General features: G+C 43.6%; 1 protein-coding gene across 1 annotated transcript in view; it reads right to left on the bottom strand.

The window, feature by feature from the left end:
* PSMB3 (proteasome 20S subunit beta 3) overlaps positions 1-22,192 on the bottom strand; it is a 169,707-nt gene that overhangs the window by 27,890 nt on the left and 119,625 nt on the right.

Consider the following 22,192-nt stretch of genomic DNA (forward strand, 5'->3'; position numbering starts at 1 on the left):
CAGTTTTGGGCACCAGTTCTCAAAAAGGATATCGGAGAACTGGAGAAAGTGCAGAGAAGGGCAACCAAACTGATAAGAGGCATGGAGGAGCTCAGCTATGAGGAAAGATTAGAAGAACTAAATCTATTCACTCTTGAGAAGAGGAGAATTAGGGGGGATATGATCAACATGTACAAATATATAAGAGGTCCATACAGTGAACTTGGTGTTGAGTTATTCACTTTACGGTCAACACTGAGGACAAGGGGGCACTTGTCCTCAGAAATACGGAAAGGTTTCTTCACCGTAAGAGCTGTGAAAATGTGGAACAGACTCCCTCCAGACGTGGTTCTGGCCAGTTCAGTAGATTGCTTTAAGAAAGGCCTGGATACTTTCCTAAATGTACATAAAATAACTGAGTACTAAGATTTGTAGGTAAAGTTGATCCAGGGTAAATCCGATTGCCTCTCGGGGGATCAGGAAGGAATTTTTTCCCCTGCTGTAGCAAATTGGATCATGCTCTGCTGGGGTTTTTTGCCTTTCTCTGGATCAACTGTGGGTATGGAGTTGGGTGTATGGGATTGTACTGTGTTTTTTATTTTTTGTGGTTGAACTGGATGGTCTTGTGTCTTTTTTCAACCTAACTATGTAACTAGTACCAATAAATATAATTTCGATCGATCAAAAAAAAAAATTAAAGATTAATCGAGGAATTAATCTTTAATTTCCACAGCCCATATTATATATATATATATATATATATATATATATATATATATATATATATATATATATATATATATATACACACACACACATATATATACATATACATACACACACATACATATATATATACACACACACACACACGATCGAAAGTTTGGGCACCCCAGGTAAAAATTTGTATTAATGTGCATAACGAAGCCAAGAAAAGATGGAAAAATCTCCAAAAGGCATCAAATTACAGATTAGACATTCTTATAATATGTCAAAAAAAGTTAGATTTTATTTTCATCATTTACACTTTCAAAATTACAGAAAAAAAAAATGGCGTCTGCAAAAGTTTGGGCACCCTGCAGAGTTAATATCTTGTACTTAGTTACATAGTTAGTCAGGTTGAAAAAAAGACACCCAGTCCATCCAGTTCAACCACAAAAAAAATAAACAAAAAACAAAAAACACAATACAATCCCATACACCAATCTCCATACCCACAGTTGATCCAGAGGAAGGCAAAAAATCCCAGCAGAGCATGAGATCCAATTTGCTACAGCACGGGAAAAAAATTCCTTCCTGATCCCCCGAGAGGCAATCGGATTTACCCTGGATCAACTTTACCTACAAATCTTAGTACTCAGTTATATTCTGTACATTTAGGAAAGAATCCAGGTCTTTCTTCAAGCAATCTACTGAGCTGGCCAAAACCACGTCTGGAGGGAGTCTGTTGCACATTTTCACAGCTCTTACTGTGAAAAAACCTTTCCGTATTTGGAAGTGAAATCTCTTTTCCTCTAGACGTAAAAAGTGCCCCCTTGTCCTCGGTGTTGAGTTATTCACTTTACGGTCAACACTAAGTTCACTGTATGGACCTCATATATTTGTACATGTTGATTAAATCCCCCTTATTCTTCTCTTCTCAAGAGTGAATAAATTCAGTTCTTCTAATCTTTCCTCATAGCTGAGCTCCTCCATGCCTTTTATCAGTTTGGTTGCCCTTCTCTGCACTGTCTCCAGTTCTCCGATATCCTACTGGGAACTGGGGCCCAAAACTGAACTGCATATTCCAGATGAGGTCCTACTAATGATTTGTACAGGGGCAAAATTATATCTCTTTCTCTGGAGTCCATACCTCTCTTAATACAAGAAAGGACTTTGCTCGCTTTGGAAACCGCAGCTTGGCATTGCATGCCATTATTGTGCTTATGATCAACTAAACCCCCAGATCCTTCTCCACTACAGATCCCCCCAGTTGTACTCCCCCTAGCATGTATGATGCATGCATATTCTTAGTCCCTAAGTGCATAACTTTACATTTATCAACATTAAACCTCATCTGCCACTTAGTCACCCAATTAGACAGAGCATTGAGTTCGGCTTGTAAATTGGAGACATCCTGCAAGGACGTTATTCCACTGCATAGCTTGGTGTCATCTACAAAGACAGTGGGCCATATTCTTATAGATCTCCGGCGGCGTAACGTATGTTCTTTACGTCACTCCGCCGCAAGTTTAACTGGCAAGTGCCTGATTCCCAAACCACTTACTTGTAAACTTGCGGCGGCGTAGCGTAAAGTCCACCCGCGCAAGCACTCCTAATTCAAATGATCCTGGTAGGGGGCGTGGATCATTTAAATTAGGCGCGCTCCCGCGCCGATCGTAATGCGCATGCTCCGTCAGGTAAATTACCCGACGTGCATTGCGCTAAATGACGTCTCACGGACGTCATTTGTTTTGACGGTAACGTAAATGGCGTCCAGCGCCATTCACGGACGACTTACGCAAACAAACGTTAAATTTTCAAATTTCGACGCGGGAACGACGGCCATACTTAACATTGAGTATGCCACCTAGGTGGCATGTTTATCTTTACGCCGCGTATCGCTTACGGAAACTACGTAAAATCACTACGACGGGCAAGCGTACGTTAGAGAATCGGTGTGACTAGTCATTTGCATATTCTACGCTGAACGCAAAGGAAACGCCACCTAGCGGTCAGCGTAGATATTGCAGCCTAAGATACAACGGCGCTGGCCGTCGTATCTTAGGCATGTTTAAGTGTATCTCAGTTTGAAAATACACTTAAACATAGGACGGCCTTAGAATCGGACTTACGTCGGCGTATCTGCTGATACGCCGGCGTAATTCTTTGAGAATATGGCCCAGAAAGGTTACTTTTGATCTCAGACCCAATATCATTTATAAATGTATTGAAAAGTAAGGGTCCCAGCACTGAACCTTGGGGTACACTATTGATAACCTTAGACCATTCAGAGTAAGAATCATTAACCACTACTCTCTGAAGTCTGTCTTTCAGCCAGTTTTCTATCCATTTACAAACTGCTATATCCAATCCTGTAGACCTTACCTTACACGAGCCGTGTGTACGGAACTGTATCGAATGCTTTTGCAAAATCCAAATATACCATGTCCACTGCCACGCCTCTGTCCAGGGTTTTACTTACTTCTTTATAAAGGGAAATCAGGTTTGTCTGACAACTTCAGTCTTTCATGAATCCATGTTGTCTGCTGCTTAAATAGTTTGTTTCCAGCAAGCACTCATCCATGTGGTCTTTTATTAAATGTTCCAGTATCTTCCCAACTATAGTAGTTAAACTAACAGGTCTATAGTTACTTGGTAAAGACTGTGTTCCCTTTTTAAATATAGGCACCACATTGGCCCTGCGCCAATCCAGTGGTACTATTCCTGTCATTAATGAGTCCCTAAATATTAGATACAGTGGCTTTGAAATTACAGAGCACAACTCTTTTAGGATCCGTGGGTGGATGCCATCTGGTCCAGGTGCTTTATCCACCTTTATTTAGTCTAAATATTTCTGGACCATATCACTTTTGAGCCATTGTGTATCATTTGGGGCTGTGTACACAGAGCTGAAGAAAGCATTTAATAAATTAGCCTTCTCTTTGTCCCCAGTCACCCACTCTAGATTATTTTGTAAGGGGCCTAAATGCTCAGACCTGACCTTTTTACTATTAATATATTTAAAGACTTTTTTAGGGGTTGTCCTATCTTTTGCAATCTGTCGTTCGTTTTGAATTTTTGCATCCTTGATTTTCTTTTTTACATATCCTGTTGTACTGCCCCCTTTGGCAAGTATCACGGCTTGTAAACACTTTTTGTAGCCAGCCAAGAGTCTTTCAATTCTTGTTTGAGGTACCTTTGCCCATTCTTCCTTAAAGTCTTCCAGTTCGAGATTTCTGGGCTGTCTGTCACGCATTGCTCTTTTAAGGTCTATCCATAGATTTTCAATTGTGTTGAGGTCAGGAGATTGTGAAGGCCATGGCAAAACCTTCAGTTTACGCCTCTTGATGTAATCCTTCGTTGATTTTGAGGTGTGTTTAGGATCATTATCCATTTGTAGAAGCCATCCTCTCTAACTTCAGCTTTTTCACAGATGGCATCAAGTTACTATCCAAAATTTGCTGAAATTTTATTGAATCCATTTTTCCTTCTACTCGTTAATTGATCCCTGTGCCACTGGCTGCAATACAAACCCAAAGCATGATTGATCCACCCCCATGCTTAACAGTTGGACAGAGGTTCTTTTCATTACAATTCTGTGCCCTTTCTTCTCCAAACGTACCTTTGCTCATTCCGGCCAAAAAGTTATATTTTAACCTCATCGGTCCACAGAACTTGTTTCCAAAATGCATCAGGTTTGTCTATATGTTCATTTGCAAAGTTCAAACGCTGATTTTTGTGGTGAGGACGTAGAAGAGGTTTTCTTCTGATGACTCTTCCATGAAGACCATATTTGTACAAGTATCTCTTTATAGTGGAATAGTGTACCACAACTCCAGTGTCTGCCAGATCTTTCTGGAGGGATCGTGCAGTCAAACGTGGGTTTTGAATTGCTTTTCTCACAATCCTGCGAGCTGTTCTGTCTGATATTTTTATTGGTCTTCCAGATCTTGCTTTAACTTCCACTGTTCCTGATGACTGCCATTTCTTAATTACATTCCGAACAGAGGATATTGACATCTGAAAATGCTTTGCTATCTTCTTATAGCCTTCTCCAGCTTTGTGAGTGTCAACTATTTTCAGTTTCAGTTTTCTAGACAACTGCTTAGAAGAACCCATGGTGCTGATTGTTGGGGCAAGGTCAGATGAGTCTGGGCATTTAAAACCTTTGAGATTGACATCACCTGGTCCTCCCAGATGATGATTGAGAACGATCCATGACACTCGAAGGCCTCAGCTTTGCAAAGGGGGCAGTGCATGCTATAAATTCTGCAGGGTGTCCAAACTTTTGCAGACGCCATTTTTTTCCCCTGTAATTTTGAAAGTGTAAATGATGGAAATAAAATTAAAGTTTTTTTTTACATATTATAAGAATGTCTAATCTGTAATTTGATGCCTTTGAGATTTTTCCATCTTTCCTTGGCTTCGTTATGCACATTAATACAAATTTTTACCTGGGGTGCCCAAACTTTCGATCCCCACTGTATATATTTATATTGTGGCAGAGCGAGGCTCTGTCCCAATGAAGATGGTGTTCAAGTGGACAACACAGAGTCTGCATATCGGCTGAGTGCAGAGCTTAAATTTAAAAAACAGAGAAAACTGCTCTGGCATTTTTTTGGGATTTTTCTATCTCTACATGGGGCTCTGTGGCTTGGAGATCCTTCAGAGATATAGGTGGGACGGCATATCCAACCCGGTGTCCGGGTTTTAAAGACAGCCTGCAAGCTGTGTGCCCAGGTGCACACAGCTCATATAATGAAGGGCTGGGGAGAGCAGAAGTGAGAGGCAGGTGGAGTTGGAGCAGTGGCTGCTGGTGTCTCTGTGTTGGGATAGACGCTGTGTGCGTTGAAGGGCTTCAAAGCCGTGTGCATCCAAGACTGGGGGTATGGAGGAGCTGCTGGTTTAACCACTTAAGGACCGCCTCCTGCACATTTACGTCAGCAGAATGGCACGGCTGGGCATGTACCTGTACATCCCCTTTAAGTGCCCAGCCGTGGGTCGCGGGCACGCGCCCGCGACCCGGTCCGAAGCTCTGCCGCTGGTGTCCCACGATCCGTCACAGGAGCTGAAGAACAGGGAGAGGTGTGTGTAAACACACCTTCCCCATTCTTCACAGTGGCAATGTCACTGATCGTCTGTTCCCTGATATAGGGAAAGGCGATCTGTGATGTCACATGTCCAGCCCCGCCCCCTACAGTTAAAAACACATATCCCCCTACAGCGCCCCTAGTGGTTAACTCCTAAACTGCAATTGTCACATTCACTGTAAACAATGCATTTTTATAGCAATTTTTTCTGTGAAAATGACAATGGTCCCAAAAATGTGTCAAAATTGTCCGATGTGTCCCCCATAATGTCGCAGTCACAAGAGAAAAAAAAATAAAAAAAATCGCTGATCGCCGCCATTAGTAGTAAACAAAATATATTAATAAAAATGCCATAAAACTATCCCCTATTTTGTAAACGCTATAAATTTTGCGCAAACCATTCGTTAAACGCTTATTGCAATTTTTCTACCAAAAATATGTACAAGAACACGTATCGGCCTAAACTGAGAATTTTTTTTTTTTTTATCTTTTTTTGGGGGTATTTATTATAGCAAAAAGTAAAAAAATATTGTTTTTTTATTTTCAAAATGGTCGCTCTATTTTTGTTTATAGCGCAAAAAATAAAAAACCGCAGAGGTGATCAAATACCACCAAAAGAAAGCTCTATTTATATCGCTTCTCCAGGGAGAGGGGGGAGGCAGCCCTCCGAGAAGGTGGATGGGAGCCAGCTGATGGGGGCCAGCTGATGGAAGCCTGCAGCGTCCAGCACTGTCTCTGCGGTAAGCGCTGTGAAGGGGAATACAGGAGAGAAGCTGACAGATCTCCTGTATTCCCCTTCACAGCGCTTACCGCAGAGACAGTGCCGGACGCTGCAGGCTTCCATCAGCTGGCCCCCATCAGCTGGCTCCCATCCACCTTCTCGGAGGGCTGCCTCCCCCCTCTCCCTGGAGAAGCGATAGCAATCTTGCTATCAGAAGAGACATTCACACGTGGACTACGTGTGGGAGGTAAGCGGGGAGACAGACACAGAGCAATAAAATGAACGGAGAAATGAAATGAAATAAACTGAACATGATAAAAGTGGAGTGAAGAGAGGAAAGAGGAATTGTTTCTGGAAGTCTTTAATCACTTTATAACAGTGCATGGGTGGATTGTAGGTTTCCCAAGCTGTGAGAGACAGCCAAGAGTCCTTTAGAATATCTGGAGAATCCCAGGCTGAGAAGGACATTAGAAGGGCAGAAAAGGGGGGACTATTGAATAATAATTGCTGAAAGACTGTATCCAGAATTTGTCCCCCTTTTTTTTTTTGTTTTCTCTCTTTGAAATCTATGTCTGTGCCCAGCATTTAAGCAGGACAGTGCAAGAGGTTAATTTAAAGGCACAGTGTAAAGACAGTCATATTTAATTATTAACTCAATTATTTGCACAAAAAGAAAAACACATGCATGTTCACTTGTGTAGAAGTTCATGGAAAGACACATGGGAATAAATGTGTGTATATTCAATCTGCTAATTTAACCACTAGCTGGACTGCTTACCAATCAGCAAATACAGATGGTAGAGCTGTGGATCTAGGTGGATATTTTATGTGCCCGTTGGCTTCGTAGAAGAAGGGATATACTGTCGCCAGATGGTACAGTCTCCCTTTTTCTTTTTTTTGTAGATCCACAACCTCCTCTTTACATCTACTTCCCTTTTTTTTTTTTTTTTTTTTTTTTTAAAGGCCTTAGTCTGTGTACTCGGATCAGCTCACACAGACGTGAAAGCCTAGATTTGCCATTAGCAAGTCGGCCTGTGACTACTGTTAAAGTACTGTTGAATTATTGATAAAAGGAACAATCAATAGAGCACACAAGGAAGTACAATACATAGTAATATACAGTAAATCTAATACAACGGGGACACTAGAGCTATCTGCAACACCAATTCTGCTTAATTACGCACCAGTTGGGTGGTACACTCAGCTGCAAATATAAGTGATCTTGGGGCACACTTGGAGTTGGTAGAGCTGTAGACTTGTGTGGATAACTTATTCACTGTTAAACATTTGCAATAGCACAGAGATGTCAACCCGCAGACAGACAGCGCAAAAACAAGCAGGAGCAATACGGGCATATCTCTCCCCACGCACAGGGACGGACGGATCTCAAGTTGAGAAACGACCAGAGGGGAAGAGAGGAATAATGGAACCTAATAAACACCCCGTAGGGAATGGTCGTAAAACAGCCAAAACAGATGGACAGGATCGTCGCTCGACGGGCCGTGGAATACAGATTAAAGAGAAGGGCTCCCCAGCAGTGGGTAGAGGACGGACAATAACGAGTGGAGACAACCCGGTCCGTAACCAATCCCCATTGAGGTCTATTATGACAGGGGTAGGACAGGAGAGCCATCCGTTGACAATGGGACAAAGGCAGCTACAAGACTCGAGGGAAAGAGGACATAAAGAAGATCCCAAGGCTAAGGGCCAAGTTAGCCCAGACGATCCAATTATCCCGGCTATTTTACGGATTCCCCCGAAAGCTGTAGGAGGGGAGGTAATGGACTTTGGTGAAGAAACCCCACAAAAAAGTTATACTGCAACCCTGGAGAATAATGAAGAGTCAGAAACAGACGTACAAAGATTGGAAACAGACCCGCAGGAGAGAAACCAAACAATGCAGGAGGAGACTATGCAATGTATTAATGTGGTGGAAAACAGAGGGGACTTGCAATCAAGGTTGGAAGGTCAGCCCTGTGGCCTAGAAAAAGACATGATAGTTATAAGAGAACTTCTAAAAACACTCCCTACTAAGACTGATATTTTGCAATTGATAACAGCGGTAGAGCAGTCATGCCAGCAAGCAGTGGAGGGCTTAAGAGAGGAGATATATGAGCTAGGGCACAGGGTAGAATCATTTGAGGTTGAACAGGATGCAATGACACAGGCAGTCGCAGATATACAGGAGACAGTGAAGCATCAAGAAGAGCTTTTAAGTTCCCTCAGGGACCAATTAGACGATCAAGAAAATAGGGATCGCAGGCAAAACATTCGTATAAAAGGTCTACCAGAAACTTTTTTGGGCCTGGAATTACTTCCAACAGTGCAGGAGATATTTCACAGAATAATGGGAGAGGAGGCACTGGAAACCATAGAGGTGGATAGAATACATCGTATCCCATCATATGTTACCCCCAATGCTGAAAGACCAAGAGACATAATATGTAAATTACATAAATTTACTGTGAAAGTATCTATAATGAAAGCTGCTCGCACCAAAAAGAAAATTGTCCACGACGGAACACATATTTCACTGTATCCTGACTTATCATATCGAACTCTAATGCAAAGAAGGAGTGTCAGGCCAGTCTTGGAAGCCTTACGTGCGGTAGAAGTAAAATACCGATGGGGTTTTCCATTCAGTCTTACGGCTTCGCGAAACGGCAAGACAGCAACTCTTCGTACAAAGGATGACCTGCAGTCATTCACAGAAATATTAGAATTATCCCCAACAGATTTTGTGGACTGGAGAAGGAATAACATCGGAAATTATATAAAACGTCCAGAACCATGGAAACAAGTGCCTCTCAGGAAAAAAAACCACACAGAAATAAGAGTATAGCGGGAAGGAAAGGAAAAGGAGAGACTTGCGGATAGTGGGACCCGGGTTGTTTTTGGAATACTTTTGGGGAGGGTTGGTAGGGTGGGGTGGTAAAAGGGTTGTGATCTTTCAATTTTTTTTTCTCTTCCTTTAAGAAGAGAAAGAAAGATATTTTTAAACCTCCTTTTTTTTTTTGGTATATATAATACATTTTTGGTAGAAGTGAATGGAATAACATGCAAGAAAAGTGCACATGGTCACTCAAGGCACTGATGACACCCACTCTTTCTTTTTTTGGCTTTGTTAGAAGGAGAAAGGAAGGAGGAAAGGGAGGGGGAAAGGGGACATTCTTCAAACTTCTTTTTTTCCTTTTTTGGTAAAAAAAAGGGAAAAAAGGAGGGAAGATATTTTTAATCTTTTTTTTTGTTTTGGTATATATAATACATTTTTGGTAGAAGTGAATGAAAGAACATGCAAGAAAAGGGCACATGGTCACTCAAGGCACTGATGACACCCACTTTTTTTTGTTTGTTTTGTTTTTGAGGTAGGAAGCCTTGTAAATTCCCCCCTCACGCGGTGGAATTCCCCCTTTTTTTTAAGGGAAATAACACGCAAGAAAAAGACACATGGACACTGGAGGTACTGGCAAAAAAGAAAGAGAGAAAGTAATTTTTTTTTTTTGGAGGTTGTAATTAATTATTCATGTACCGATACAATTGTCTAGAATGGTATAAGGAAATGTTCTTCAGGATCCCCTAATCGGGAAAAATATTATATAAATGCCGGTATAATGATAGAAGACTGGAGAGGGGGGAAAAAGTATCATTTGAAGTATTGAGGGGGGGAGATTACCAACCCAATACCCACACCAAATGTAAACCAAGGGTAAGAACACATAAGGGCCCCACCATGAAGTGAGTATAGGGTAAAAAGGGGAGGAATAAAAGGAAAAGGCCCGGGGGAGGGATATGGAGGAATGGGGGGGGGGGTAAAGGGGTGTTTTACCCAGTAGGCCAAGCCCGATATATGGGTCACGAAAACCTGCAAGAGTGCAGGAAGGTGGAGAGGTCGGCAGGGGGGGGGGGGGTTGTACCCCTCTGCGGACAACTCTTCCGATTAGGGGATAACCCAAAGGAGAGTATTGGGTGTAGGGAAGGGAGGGGGGGTTGAGGTTACTTTTTTGTTTTTGCTCCTTCTGGGGAAATTTCAAGTTTTTTTTTTTTTGTTTGGTTATTTTTTTATTTTATTTTTTGTTTTGTTTTTTGTGCTTGTTTGTTTGTCTTTGTTCTCCACCTCCTCTCTCCTCTCTTGGACAGGCAGGGAAACAGAAAAAAGGTATACAGCAGCGAAAAGCTGAAGCGTTTTCTTCTTTTTTTTTTCCTTTCATAAAAATAAGGGATGGCAGGCCCATTAAAAGGTAATAACATATAATGTTAGAGGCCTAAATTCACCCCAGAAGAGAGGGCGTCTGTGGCAGGAGTTAAGTCATTATGCTATAGATGTGGCCTTCCTGCAGGAAACTCATTTCCTGAAAGGGGCCACACCAAATATGCCCCTACACATATTTAACCAGTGGTTCCATGCGCCGTCTCCAATCCAAAAGGGCAAGGGGAGTGTCCATAGCATTTAAAAAGACATGCCCAGTTATCGTGACATCTTCACAAATAGACCCCGAGGGTAGGTACATTTTCTTAAAAGCGAAATTGAACGGCTACTGCTATACATTTGCCTCAGTGTATGCCCTGATAAAAACCTTGAAATCACTAGAGAAGTATAGAGAAGGATTTCTGATTTTGGGGGGTGATATTAATTTAGTATTAAATCCAAGTATAGACACATCAACAAGCAAAACACCCATATCATTCAAGGCTCTAAAACACATAAAACAGCTTTTACAGACTGCCCACTTGGTAGATGGATGGCGAGCAACGCATGAGGGGATAAAAGACTATAGCTATTACTCCAAAATACACAATATGTACTATTTTTTTCGTGGACCAGTTCTACCTAGAAAGGATCAGATCTTGTACGATAGAATCAATAACAAATTTCAGATCATGCACCTGTCATTATGACCTTACATCCAGTATCATTAGGCCACTTGGAACGAGCTTGGAGGTTAAATGAGACACTGTTAGATGACAGCCACGTTGTGGAAGACATAACCATTAAAATCAAAACATATTTTGAAAGGAACGTGTCTGGGGAAACTTCTGATCAGGCTATTTGGGAGGCCCATAAGTCAGTGATCAGGGGGGAATTGATAGCTTGGGGGGCAAGGGAAAAAAAAGAAAAACAAAAAGAAATAACAGACCTGCTGGAAGAAATAAATAAGATAGAGATAAAACATAAATCCTCCATGGACCCAGCAGACGCTAAGAGGCTGGAAGATGTGCGAAGTAAACGGACACAATGTCTAGACCAGAAAACCAGAAATAAATATAGATACTACGCACACCGGTTCTATGAACAGGGAAATAAATGTGGTCGCCTTTTAGCTAGACAACTTAAAAAACAACAAGATTCCAGACATGTTCATAATTTAACTATACAAAACAAAAAAATAGTAGAAACACAGGCAATTGCGGCTGAATTTCATAAATTCTACCAGAATTTATATAATATTCAACAGGAATCAGCAAATACCACTAATGAATACCGAGTGGGGGAGATTAGGGAATATATTGCGGACTCAGTTACCTTCACTGCCATCAGAAGCTACGGAGATGATAAACAGGCTGATCACAGTGGAAGAAGTGAATGGAGTAATAGCAAATTTAACAATGGGAAGAAGCCCAGGGCCAGATGGCTTTACGAATTTATATTATAAAAAAAATTCTGAAAACCTGGGCGCTCCAATATGCGATTACTTCAATTCGATTAACATTCTGAATCCACTTCCTCCAGAAGCACTATTGGCACACATCACAGTCCTCCCAAAACCAGGAAAAGACCCCCAACATTGTGCCAATTATAGACCAATCTCTTTGTTAAACTCTGATACGAAGTTATTGTCAAAAATCTTGGCACTTAGACTACAGGATCATTTAGTGAAGCTAGTTCACCCTGACCAAACAGGCTTTATGAAGGGCCGTGAAGCTAGAGACAACACCATAAGAGCATTAAATGTCCTCCATTGGATGCAATACGGCCCGGACAGAGCCCCCAGAATAATATTATCTATGGATGCCGAAAAAGCTTTCGACCGGGTCAGCTGGATGTTTATGACTGAGGTTTTGAGGTGGATGAAAGTGGGAGAGCGTGCGATGGGTTGGGTGCTGGCGTTGTACGCGTCCCCGAGAGCAAGAGTAAAGGTGAATGGCACCTTGTCAGACTATTTCCAAATATACAATGGTTCGAGACAAGGGTGTCCCTTGTCTCCCTTATTATTTGCAATGATATTGGAACCCTTTCTCTGCAAAATGAGAAAAAATAACGGAATACAGGGAACGTGTATATGCCGATGACCTGTTGTTCTATCTATCCACACCACAGACTTCATTACCTGCTCTGATGGAAGAAGTATCTAGGTTTGGGGCCCTATCCAATTTTAAAATTAATTTGGAGAAGTCTATATTATTTCCTAGCCATGTACCTTTAAGTATGGTGAACTCTCTACAAGAAGCATATCGCTTTGTATGGAATAAAAAATCACTAGTCTACTTAGGGACGCATACAACGCCTGACCCTAAACTTCTATATGACCTGAATTATGGTACCTTAATGGAAGGGGTAAGAGAGGATCTTCAGAAATGGAAGGGGCAGTTTTTAACTTGGTTTGGAAGGGTGAATGCAATAAAAATGAACATATTACCTAAAATAATTTATGTCTTACATACAGTGCCAATTCCCCTCCCACAGAGTTTTTTTAAGGGCATACGGAAGGCTTTAGTTTCCTTTGTGTGGAATGATAAACGCCCTAGATTAGCCTATGAAATTTGGTGTAGAGAAAAGTCAGAGGGCGGAGTGTGGCTGCCAGATGTAACATCATATTATAGGGCAATGGCACTAGTACGTATACTAAATTGGAATCACGATCACTCAACTAAAATATGGGTAAAATTAGAGCAAACAATGGCAGGAAGGAACCTAGCAGGAGCTCCTTGGATACCGAAGACAGAAAGAGGGCTCTCAAAATGGATGTCACCATTAACTAATAATACATTAAGGATATGGGATAAAATAAATCAATCAGGAGATTATGCCCCTGGGATATCCCCCTTGGCTCCCCTGGAGGGATTCCCGTGGTTTCCCCCAGTAGGATCAATGAAGGCCTGGGGGAGAGACGGGGATACCACATGCGGCAAATTTGCCCCATGTGGAACCCTGACCTCCTTATCTGAATTGAGACGGAGCTTGGGAACAGTCCCAATGGTGGAGTGGAGGTATCACAAATTAGGGTGCTTCTTTCAAAAGTGGAAAACCAAGATAAGGCCTCTTAATTTGCTTACTATATTTAAAACCAGATGTGTAAATATTAGGGGGGCCAAACACTTACTGTCTCAAATGTATAGATTAATCCTAGGGACACGGAGAAAAACAACACCATACTATATTAGAGTAAGGGGAAGGAGAGCTAAATCACAGGTTTACCACGCAACAAATTAAAAAACTTATTGATTTCGCACACCATACATCTGTAAGCTCACAGATTCAAGAGATGTCTTATAAATTTCTATCTAGGTGGTATAGAACCCCAGTAAGATTGGCACAGATGTATAGGCTTGCGGACAATAGGTGTTGGAGGGGATGTGGACAGGAGGGCACCCTACTCCACCTGTGGTGGTCATGCCCAAAGATCAGAGGATTTTGGCAAGAGATTGCCCCTTGGGTTGGAAGGCTATCTCGCGAGGAAATAGAACAGACACCTTTAAACTTCCTATTCCACGGGTCAGCGAGGTCCATGGGATCATATAAGGAGAGTATTACGCCTCATTTATTAAATGCGGCAAAATTATTAATACCTAGATTATGGAAACAGGATAAAAGGCCAACTATTCTTGAATGGAAGAGAGAAGTGAATTTAATTATGGAGGCAGAAAGATGGATTTCTAGGGTTAAAGATAGAAAGGAAAAGTTTAGAGAAATATGGTCAGAATGGGAAAAACTCTCGCTAGAGATTGAATAATTTAAGGAGCTGTAGGAAAACGTAAGTGGATAGCCCATCATAGTAAACTATTAATCTTGTATCTCCTGTTCTACGCCAAGAAAGAAATTCTCTGTAAGTTGTCCTGCCCTGTCCTCCTGGGAGAATAGGATTAATGCCGCGTTGCCCCTTTATAAACTAACTTACACTAGCCGGGGTTGTTCCTGGAAATTTGATAAGGTGTGGTTGCCCTGGACGTCCCAATAGGACTGCCCCCCTCCACTGTTGGATGGTCAGACACCAATCTATGTCTGCCCTGATGCTCCTAATACCTTTTCTCTTTCCTTCCCCCCCCCCCTGCTGAGTTCTGGTCCGGTTATTGTTCCGTTGTCTCGCTGCTCTGTACTGATCGGATAGGAAATGTCTTTTCACTGTTGTGTATTTTTCCTTGTACACCATGTTTTGCTGTGTACGATTTCCATGTCTTAATCTGTATTGTTGTGCAATCCTTCAAAAAAGCACTCCCGATTGTTAAAAAAAAATAATAATACATTTGGACTCACCTGTAATTCCTGTGTCTTAGAGTACAGTACAGAACAAAAGCCACCCTTCCTGTTAACCCTGTGTTGCTTAGTACAAAACTGAGGACTCACTGAGTGGGGTAGTGTTATAGCAGGGATGCCCAGGGGGGAGTGTCCTCAAAATCTTTGCCAGTGTCCTATCACCTGTTATCAGCCCGATAACTTCTCACAAGAATTCTAAAGAATAGCAAAATGAAGACAGCAGAAATACATGTAAAACTTGTGTAGGGAGATTTGTTTCATCTCTGTATAATTTGAGGCTGTTCACATCCACCTAGAGGCCTCAGTCAGTGAATAGTACATTTGTTTATGTGGTTGGAACCACCAGGTGCGGCCAGCACAGTCATGTCTATGGTAATGCGAAGGCCCCGAACACAGACCGTGTGCTTTAACCACTTAAGACCCAGACCAATATGCAGGTTAAGGACCTTGCCCCTTTTTGCGATTCGGCACTGTGTCGCTTTAACTGACAATTGCGCGGTCATGCGACGTGGCTCTTAAACAAAATTGACATCCTTTTTTCCCACAAATAGAGCATTCTTTTGGTGGTATTTGATCACCTCTGCGGTTTTATTTTTTACGCTATAAACAAAAATAGAGCGACAATTTTGAAAAAAAATCCTATATTTTTAACTTGTTGTTATAATAAATATCCCCCAAAAAGATATACATTTTCCCCCCCCCCACAGTTTAGGTCGATACGTATTCTACCTATTTTTGTAAAAAAAAAAAAAAAAAAAATTCAATAAGCGTTTAACGATTGATTTGCACAAATTTTATAGCGTTTACAAAATAGCGGATAGTTTTATGCCATTTTTATAAAAAAACATTTTTTACTACTAATGGCGGCGATCAGCGTTTCTTTTTCCATCACTGCGACATTATGGCGGACACATCGGACAATTTTGACACATTTTTGGGACCATTGTCATTTTCACAACAAAAAATGCTATAAAAATGCATTGATTACTGTGAAAATGACAATGGCAGTTTAGGAGTTAACCACTAGGGGGCGCTGTAGGGGTTAAGTGTGACCTCATATGTGTTTCCAACTGTAGGGGGGCGGGGCTGGACGTGTGACTTCATTGATCGTCTTTTACTATATATGAGAACAGACGATCAATGACACTGCCACTGTGAAGAACGGGGAAGGTGTGTTTACACACACCTCTCCCCGTTCTTCAGCTCCTGTGACCGATCGCGGGAAAGTGAAAGTGTGAACGGACGACCAAGTCGAAGCCTTACACACCTGAGAAACAGACGCTTGATGTCGGAAAGCCCAAGAGGCGCCTATTGCCCTGGTCGAATGTGCCATGACAGGAAAGAGGGGCGCCCGAACCTTTATGGCTTAAGCCTGAATCACGATCTGTCAGATCCACCTCGACATGGTGGCCGACGAGACTGCCAGGCCCTTCTTGGGACCAGTCACCAAAACAAACAGTGAGTCTGACCTCCGGGAACGGAGCAGTAGCAGACAAGTATACTCTCAGAGCTCAGACAACGTCCAAGGAATGCAACGCCACCTCCTTAGGATGCGACGGATGAGGACACAAGGATGGAAGTACAATGTCCTCATTGAGATGGAAGGCCGAAACGACCTTAGGAAGAAATGAAGGCTGCCGACGCAGTACCAAGGTAGAAGATTAGATAAGGAGCATTGCATGACAAGGCTGCCAGCTCAGAAACCCGTCTGATGCAACAGCAACCAAAAAGACCACTTTCACTAATGTTCTCAAATAGTGGCTTCTGAAGCACCGAGAGGACCAGGTTCAGGCCCCACGGAGGTAGTGGAGGACGGACCACATGCCGAACCCCCTGCACAAAACTTACTCACTAGAGAGTGAGCCGCCAGGGGTCGTGAAAAAAAAAAAAACACAGTCAGGGCAGAAATCTGCCCCTTATTTGTACTTAAAGCGGGGGTTCACCCTAAAAAAAAATATTTTTTTTGTCTACCATGCCATCTAGCATACTAGCGTCCGCTACAGTATGCCTTTATTTTATTTGTTTTCGCTGTACTCATAGTTTAATCCATTAGTTAAGTTTAAGACTTAGGCGTTCCTATGAAGAGGGGAACATGATTGACGGCCGGCTATGGCGCGTCACGCTTCCCAAAAATAGCCGAAATAGGACTTGGCTCTTCACGGCGCCTGCGCAGTCAGCTCCTAGTCTGTGCGCAGGCGCCGTATAGCGCCGTGAAAAGCCGAGTCCTACTCCGGCTATTTTCGGGAAGCGTGACGCGCCATAGCCGGCCGTCAATCATGTTCCCCTCTTCATAGGAACGCCTACTCCCCGCGGGAGTCTGAAACGAAACTAATGGATTAAACTGAGTACAGCGCAAAAAATAAAAATAAAGGCATACTGTAGCCGACGCTAGTATGCTGGATGGCATGGTAGAAAGTTGTTTTTTTAGGGTGAATCTCCGCTTTAAGGCAAGCTTTTGGTCCAAATTTTTTTATATACTGTGCTAGAAACAACTAATAGTGTGATACCAGTACAATTCAAACAGGTGTAATCAATAATAAATTAATATAAAGAGACACAGAATTAAATGATCTCTAATAATAGTGCATAGACACCAACGTGAGTAACTAATGTTGTAATAACCATACAAATCATCAGGTGCACATAATGAATTAATGATACTAATGTGTCCACATAGAAGCAATGACAGAGAAACGATCTCCACTACTGAGAAGGCATGTCCTTCAGCGTGTAAAATAAAAACACCATGTGTTGATAATTCAATCTTGCAACACGAGCATTAAGAAGTATGCAATAGCCAACTTTCAGCTCCGGAAATCCCCTCAAAAGGTTAGCCGCTCAGTAACACATGAGATCCTCACTCGGGAACTCCGATGGTCTCGTCACGATAAGCTCCTCCCCTACGCGTTGCGTCACTCGTCAACGTGACTTAGTCCAACCCCCCCGCTGTTAGAACAGCAGCACTCTGGAAACCGAATAAGTATGCTGAATCCACCTCATTTCCTCAAAAATGAATATGTAGGCCTTCCAAGTGCGATGGTAAATCTTCCTAGAGGATAACTTCCGAGCCCTCCTCATGGTAGAAATCACTGAATCCGACAGGCCCCGGTCTCTTAGCACCTGGCTTTCAATAGCCATGCCATTAAAGCCAGTGACTGTAAAGCAGGATGAAGTATGGGACCTTGCGACAGCAGGTCCTCTCTCAGCGGTAGACGCCAAGGGATGTCTGCTACTAGATGCACTAGGTCGGCGTACCAAGGACGCCAAGGCCAATCCGGAGCAATTAGGAACATTGGAATCCCCTCTGCCTCCACTCTGCGAAGCAGATGAGGAAGGAGCCTCAGGGGAGGGAAGGCATAGATTAGCTGATACTGACTCCACAGTGCCACCAACGCAATTGTCGCGTCTGCCCATGGATCTCTTGACCTGGCCACAAACCTCAATACCTTCCGATTGAGTCGAGATGCCAGGAGATCTACGTCTGGCATGCCCCATCTTTGGCAAAGGAGCTGAAAAACATCTGGGTGCAGAGACCAGTCTCCTTGGTTTAGCATCTGGCGACTCAGGTGGACTCACTGCCAGTTTTCTGCGCCCGGAATGTATACGGCCGACAGGGCCGGTACGCTCCTTTCTGCCCACCTTAGGATGTGAGCGACCTTCGATGCTGCAGCCGAGCTTCTTGTTCCTCATTGATGGTTGACATATGCCACCGCCGTGGCGTTGTCCGACTGGATCCGGACTGGACTGGAGTCTGACAGGTTATAGATCCGCTCACCTCCAATGCCGAGCTTGAAGTGGCCCTCAGAAGAAGATAGTCCAAGTAGCCCACGATAGCGATGCCACGCTGTCTTAGTAGGGCAGAATCGGGGCAAGCACCTTTGTGCCGATGCCAGGTGAAAGGGGAGAGCCACAAATTGGTAGCGGTCTTCCTCAACTGCAAAGCGCAGATACCTCTGATGCCTGGTGCATATGTGGACATGCAAGTATGAGTCGCTGTCCAAGGAGGATGCCAAAAAATCCCCCGGATGGAGGGCAGCGACAGAGCGAACCGATTCCATCCGGAATCCTTGTACCTTCACAAAGCAATTGAGGGCCCCGAGATCCAGGATTGGACGAACGCCCTCCTTCTTTGGTACTATGAACAGATTTGAGTAAAACCCTTGAAACCGTTCCTGTACTAGGACAGGAATAATTACCCCGCGTATCAGCAGGTCTTGAGCCTTCCCGACGAGTCGGCTGAAGTTGGCGGGAAAAAAAATCAGTTTGGTGGGCAAGAGAGAAACTATCTTGCACCCTGAGGAAACTATTTCGCAAACCCACCGGTCAGGGATCTGAGATGTCCACTGGGTCGCAAATTTCCCCCCCCCCCCACCCGAGAGATGGGTGGGGGCAGACCTTAATGCGGATGTAGATTTGTTCTCAGGCTTGTTGGGCTTGCAAAACCAGGGACGTTTCTGTCCCTCAGTAGGCACTTTGTTGGCCTGGGATTGTTTACTTGCCCAGCTAGGCGGACGAAAAAAAAAAAAAAAGAAAAAAAAAAAAACACGATTGTGCATGTCGTGGACAACCCAGGGCATAGCTACGGTCGGCACACGCTCGATGGCTGAAACTGGGGAGACTACAAGGATCTGGGATCCAGCCTGTCACCCAGTCGGCAGTTGATCGTAGATCACAGGAACAAAAAAAAAAAAAATTCAATTTGGAATAGATCTCCAGGCCTATGGGCGCGAAGGGAGCCGTTTCTTCTCCTTAGCTAGGCAGAAAAAAACTGATCTGCGAGATGCAGAGAGGGGTTATACCCTGGGCGGTACTGTATGATGTGTGACGTGTTTAACACTTTCTATAAGTTTCTGCCTAGTCACTCCTGAATTAAGGCCAATACCTACTTTGTCAAGATTAAGGCTGTGTCCGTCCATGAACGAAAAAGAAATTGTGTTTAAAATTGTCACTCTATTAAAAATTAAAACCACAGAGGTGATCAAATACCACCAAAAGAAAGCTCTATTTGTGGGTAAAAAAAGGACGTAAATTTTGTTTGGGAGCCACGTTGCACGTCCGCGCAATTGTCAGTTAAAGAAACAGTGCTGAATCGCAAAAAGTGGCCTGGTCTTTGACCAGCAAAATGGTCCAGGGCTCAAGTGGTTAAAGCATGGTATACCAGTGCTTGTACTGTGCAATTTGGCCCCATCACCTGAAATACCTGGTTGATTTTGCCTGGTTCTGCCCTCCCCCCGTATAAACTGACCATGGTTTACCATGGCGGCTGACCCCTTGTCAGTGTGATCGGTTTACGCGCCTCCATAATGCGCCATATTCAGTTAGAATTATTGATCTCGCTCTTACGCATGCGACGATACCTCACGTGTGGTTTGAACGGCGTTTACATATTTGGGCAGAACTTGCCTGCAAGTTCGCTTCCAAGCACAAGCTACTGGGGAAAGGACAATGACGAGGCCTGACCAGGTGACTTACCTGAATCTGACGATCCAGAGACAACAGAAATTTGTTCCATTTGGACAGGATCTCCTTCTACAAGACTCGAGTGTGGAATTGGGCATACAATACTGCCTCGAAGGAGGCTACCATGAGGCCCAGAACTTGCATGCAAAAACAGAGAGATGACCATTTGCGGGATTGCCAACAATTTCACCGCCGACTGGAATGTCTGCAAGTTCTCCAAAGGAAGGAAGACTTTCGCCTCTGAGGAGTCCAGAATAAATCCTAGGTACTCCAGATGCTGAGTCGGTACCAAGACCGACGTCTGAATGTTCAGCACCCAACCAAATTCCTGGAGGGTCTGACCGGCTATAGACACGTCCCCTTCTAATTCTGAGCCAGAAGCAGCTCTCAGAAGATCGTCGTCTAAGCAGCCCACGACAGCAATGCCTCGCAGTCTCAGGAAAACCAGAATCGGGGCGAGCACCTTGGTGAAAACTCTGTGCCGACGCTAGGCCAAAGGGAAGAGCCACGAATTGATAGTGGTCTTAGCCGATCGCAAAGCGCAGAAACCTCTGATGGCTGGTGCAGATGGGGACATGCAAGCATGCGTCCTTGATGTCCAGGGACGCCAGAAAGTCTCCCGGATGGAACGCAGCAACCACCGAAGGAATTGATTCCATGCTGAACTTTCGCACCCTCACAAAGGCATTGAGGGCTAAGATTCGAATAGAATCCCTGAAATCTTTCCTCCAGTGGCACAGGTAAAATTACCCGGCACCTGAGCAAGTCCTGTACTGCTCCCATTAAAGCAGACCGACAAGCCGGAAGGAGAGGAAGATTTGAGGGAAAGAATCTGTTTGGCGGACAAGAAAGAAACTCGATCTTGTACCCCGAAGTGACCACCTTACAGACCCACTGGTCGGAGAGCAGGGAGGTCCACCGAGCTGCAAACCCGCTTCTGCAGGGAATAAGAGGGCCCCGGTTTACGGCACGGCTCCTTCCGCTTGGTGGTCTAAGGGAGAAGAGTGCCCTTACCTCCAGTGACATCCTTAACCACTTCCCGACCGCCGCATGTACATATACGTCGGCAGAATGGCACGTACAGGCACATTGGCGTACCTGTACGTCCCTGCCTAGACGTGGGTCGGGGGTCCGATCGGGACCCCCCCCCCCGCTACACGCGGCGGTCGGGTTCCCTCGGGGAGCGATCCGGGACGACGGCGCAGCTATTTGTTTATAGCCGCTCCGTCGCGATCGCTCCCCGGAGCTGAAGAACAGGGAGAGCCGTATGTAAACACGGCTTCCCCGTGCTTCACTATGGCGCTGCATCGATAAGTGATCCCCTTTATAGGGGAGACTCGATCGATGACGTCATTCCTACAGCCACACCCCCCTACAGTTGTAAACACACACTAAGTGTACACTAAATCCTACAGCGCCCCCTGTGGTTAACTCCCAAACTGCAACTGTCATTTTCACAATAAAGAATGCAATTTAAATGCATTTTTTGCTGTGAAAATGACAATGGTCCCAAAAATTTGTCAAAATTGTCCGCCATAATGTCGCAGTCACGAAAAAAAAATCGCTGATCGCCGCCATTAGTAGTAAAAAAAAAAAAATATTAATAAAAAATGCAATAAAACTATCCCCTATTTTGTAAACGCTATAAATTTTGCGCAAACCAATCGATAAACGCTTATTGCGATTTTTTTTTACCAAAGATAGGTACAAGAATACGTATCGGCCTAAACTGAGGAAAAAATTTTTTTTATGTTTTTGGGGGATATTTAT

Source organism: Rana temporaria, chromosome 12, assembly GCF_905171775.1.
Source record: "Rana temporaria chromosome 12, aRanTem1.1, whole genome shotgun sequence".
In the NCBI taxonomy this organism is placed as follows: Eukaryota; Metazoa; Chordata; class Amphibia; order Anura; family Ranidae; genus Rana; species Rana temporaria.